Source organism: Babylonia areolata, chromosome 10, assembly GCF_041734735.1.
Source record: "Babylonia areolata isolate BAREFJ2019XMU chromosome 10, ASM4173473v1, whole genome shotgun sequence".
NCBI classification, from domain to species: Eukaryota; Metazoa; Mollusca; class Gastropoda; order Neogastropoda; family Buccinidae; genus Babylonia; species Babylonia areolata.
In genome coordinates this window covers 22,586,421-22,591,420 of record NC_134885.1, presented here as the reverse complement: position 1 = coordinate 22,591,420, position 5,000 = coordinate 22,586,421, and positions in this window count along the sequence as shown.

Genomic DNA, 5,000 nt, shown 5'->3' with positions numbered 1-5,000 from the left:
TTTTGTTTCCATAACCCACCGAACGCTGACATGGATTACAGGATCTTTAACGTGCGTATTTGATCTTCTGCTTGCGTATACACACGAAGGGGGTTCAGGCACTGGCAAGTCTGCACATATGTTGACCTGGGAGATCGCAAAAATCTCCACCCTTTACCCACCAGGCGCCGTCACCGTGATTCGAACCCGGGACCCTCAGATCGAAAGTCCAACGCTCTAACCATTCGGCTATGGCGCCCGTCGCATCAACAACAAATAAACAAACACAAAAACAACAACAACAACAACAACACACCCTATCCCCAGCTACAGGAAATAGAACAGCGAAATAAAATCACACATATAGGAAGAGAAGAAACAAAAAGCAAAAACAAATGAAAATGATTGAAATACACGCAGGGAATAACAAGCACTCTGCGAGTATGATGCCATCGGTAGCTACTCAGTATTTCACACAGACACACACACACACACAGACACACACACAGACACACACACACACAGAGAGACATAGACAGACACACACACGCACACAGACACACACACACACACACACACACACACACACACACACACACACAACAACAACAACAACAACAACAACAACAACAACTCAGCATAATCATGTAGCAATTTTTTTGAAAGCTTGAAACATTCTACGTCAAATTATGGAAAAAAACCCAACAACCTGATTATAAGCAACATATCAGAGAAACAACACAAAACGGTATTATTTTATGTTTCGGTGCTTGTGACGGTCTCATTCTTATGACGTTACGTTGCCGATTGACACATCCATTGAACATAGCAGACCATTTCATTTCAGCAGTTCAGGCAGGTCATACACAGACACACCCTACTCAGTTCAGGGGAGATAAATGATACTTTGAACAGGCCGGCATAACGACAATATCGAAGTGGATAATCCCCTTTTTTCACAAGTTGTGAGTTGCGTGCCTTATTTCGTCAGCTTCACCCCCTAAATCCACCTCCTTGCCCAGAGTGTCATCCTGCTACAATTCCACACACACACACACACACACACACACAAGCGCGCGCGCGCATACACACACACACACACACACACATAGACACACGCACGCACACATACACTCACACGCACACATACAAGCGCGCGCGCACCTACACACACATATACTCTCGCACACACACACACGGTCGCACGCGCGCGCGTAGACACACACACACACACACACACACACACACACACACAGAGTCACAGACGCAGGCACACACAGACACATACACTCGCACGCACACACACGCACACACTTGCGCGCACACACATACACACTCGTATGCACATATTCACACACACACACACACTCACTCGCACGCGCGCGCGCGCACACACACACACACACACACACACACGCACACACACACACACTGCACGCAAAAACAACAAGAACAACACACAAAAAACCCCAACCAACCAACCAACCAAACAAACAAAAAACAAAACAAAAAGCAAACAAACAAACAAACAAACATAAAAAACCCACTTCTGAACGTTTCAGTCAGTGTATGTCTTAATAACTCTTTTTTCATGATTTTTCGCGGTTGAAAGATGGAATGTTCTTAGCTCTACATGTTTTGCATGCATGCATACTCTATGCCATCGGAATTATCGTTGAACCAGCGCAGCTCAAACACGCCGTTTTTTGTTAGAGTGTCCGATACACAATCAACCCAAGGGAAGCAACCAGAAAATAAAGTGAGACCCTGGTTGGTTGGATTGTATGGTACATTCATAATCCGAAAAGAAACAGTTCCAATTTTTCGATACCGTACATCATTATTGAAGAACTATTCTAGATCGATGGTATTTAGCTGGAAACTGGAATCGTCTGAAGTTTCAAACCCGCGCCCTTCCAGAAGCTAACCACTTTTGGAAATTATACAAATAATGGGCCAGGAGACGATATGATTAACAAATAGTAAAGAGTGGTAACTCTCTCCATTACACAAGGTACACAACTTCAAGTCAGTGATGCTTACGCTGAATCGGCAGCGTAAGCATCACTGACTTGAAGTTGTGTACCTTGTGTAATGGAGAGAGTTACCACTCTTTACTATTTGTTAACCACTTTTGATTTTTTTTTTTTTCTGTCAGTCTCCCAGACCAACGTACATGCAGGACTGCTAGTAACCTAACTTCCACCCATGCAGAATATATACCACAATCCATGCCAGCATTAATTCGTTTCTGGAAATACAAGGACACCCACTATGACCCCACTAACGCAATCAGAATTAATGCAGCTGTCTAGATTTTGGTATAACAACGGTAATACAAATAAATCATCACTATTCTATTGGAACAAGCTATACGTTTATCAGCTGTCCACTGGAACAAACTATACATTGTCAGTGGTCCATTGGAACAAACTATATGCCATCAACGGCCCATTTGAACAAATTATACGTTAACAGCAGTCCACTGGAACAAAGTATTTGTTCTCAGTGGCCCATTGGAACAAAATTTACATTATGAGCAGTTTACTTAACCCTTTCACCGCCAGTCAATTTAGAGTACAAAATTCCCTTGTTGTATAAACACAGAAAAGACAGTGGCTAAGAATAGCTGGGGATTCCCCCTGCGATGTATAGAAAATATGGCCTATCCTACCACCGAACCTTAAGAGCAGTAGGTTCATGGATAACAGACCAATGAATGATCACCTTTCAGTGACATGGGTCTTCTACCACGCTTGTGCATAAATGCGAGTTTGGCGGTGAAAGGGTTAAACAAATTCTGTGTTATAACCAGTCCACTGGAACAGACTATACGTTCTCAACGGTCAACTGGAACACTACACACATTATCAGCAGTTCACTGAAATAAATTATGTGTTATCACCAGTCCTTTGGAACAAATTATACGTTATCAACAGTTGATTGGAACAAACTATATTTTATCAGCAGTCCGCTGGAACAGACTATACGTTTTGAATGGTCAACTGGAACAAACTATACGTTATCAGCAGTTCACTGAAACAAAATTTAATCTGTTATCACCAATCCATCGGAACGAACTATACGTTATCAGCTCTTGACTGGAACAAACTATACGTTACCATAGGTTCACTGAAATTGAAATAAATCGTATGCTATTACCAGTCCATCGGAACAACATTGGAACAAACTATACGTTATCAGCAGTTCATTCAAACAAACTATCCGTTATCAGCAGTTCATTGAAACAAACTATCCATTATCAGCAGTTCGTTGAAACAAACTATCCGTTATCAGTGGTTCATTGAAACAAAGTATACGTCATCAGTGGTTCAATGAAGCAAAATATACATTATCAGCAGTTCAGTCAAACAAATGGATCTTATCACCAGTCCATCGAAACAAACTATACATTATGAGCACTCAACTAGAACAAACTATCCATTACCATCAGTTGTTTGAAACAAATTGGATGCCATCATCAGTCCATCTGAACAAACTATACGTTGTCAACTTCATTGAAACAAACTATACGTTATCAGCGGTTCACTGAAACAAACTATACGTTATCAGCGGTTCATTGAAACAAACTATACATTATCAGCGGTTCATTGAAACAATGTATACGTTCTCAGCGGTTCATTGAAACAAACTATACGTTATCAGCGGTTCATTGAAACAATGTATACGTTCTCAGCGGTTCAAAGAAACAAACTATACGTTCTCAGCGGTTCATTGAAACAATGTATGCGTTCTCAGCGGTTCATTGAAACAAACTATACGTTATCAGCGGTTCAATGAAACAAACTATACGTTATCAGCGGTTCAATGAAACAATGTATGCGTTCTCAGCGGTTCAAAGAAACAAACTATACGTTATCAGCGGTTCAATGAAACAATGTATGCGTTCTCAGCGGTTCATTGAAACAAACTATACGTTATCAGCGGTTCAATGAAACAATGTATACGTTCTCAGCGGTTCAAAGAAACAAACTATACACTCTCAGCTATGGGAAAGGAAAAGAGGAGAGAACGCTACACTGGGTCCTTCCCCCCCCCCTTCCCTACCCTCCCTCGCCCTCCCCCCTCCACACACACACACACACACACACACACACACACACACACACACACACACACACACACACACTGCCAGCATGGTTACGGTGTGAACAGCGTGTGATTCAAAAGACACGGGATTGCTTCTTTGTGCCCCCCTGCCTGTGTTCTTTAAACAGCGCTGAAAGGCAGGGGGAAGACTTCAACAAACATGTTGGGATTACTCAGGAATCTCTCTCTCTCTCTCTCTCTCTCTCTCCCTCTCTCTCTCTCCCCTGATCATGCATTGATTTCTGTAAAAAACAAACAAACAAACAACAGAATTGGAACATTATTATTTGGGTTGAAAATACCAGCTCGATTGCTGTCTGATTTAGAGGTCTCTTGCTTCTTGTTCTTGTTCTTGTTCTCCTTCTCCTCTTCCTTCTTCTTCTTCTTTTAAGATAACACACCCTTTTTATATAGCGGGAGGAGTGTGAGAGTAAAGTTCGATTTGTCTGTCTGTCTGTCCGTCAGTTTTAAATCAGATGCAATACAGGCCCGTGTTTTTCTTACTCAAGCAGTCAGGCTCAGAACTCACAGACTGACCCGTTGGAGCGTTGTCCTGGTCTGAGCCATCATTGGGGCGGTGCCGGCCGTAGCTGTAATGCATGAGACCAGAGTAAGAAGTGAGTGCTCACAGCTTCCAGTCCCAAACACGGACGGGGAGACTTTTTACCTCCCACCCTACCCCCACTCCCCTACCCCACCACTCCTCCCGGGCCCCAGCCCCATTCAATGAGTGGTGGTCTGAATGCTAGTCTTTCGGATGAGACGTTTGAACCTAGGTTCCCCCGTGTGCAGCATGCACTTTGTGCAGCGCCTGCACGTAAAAAACAACAACAAACAAACAAAAAAAGGTCCAGCAGCAACATAAGGGTTGTATCTTGCAAAATTCTGTGGAAAATCTACTTTGATAGTAT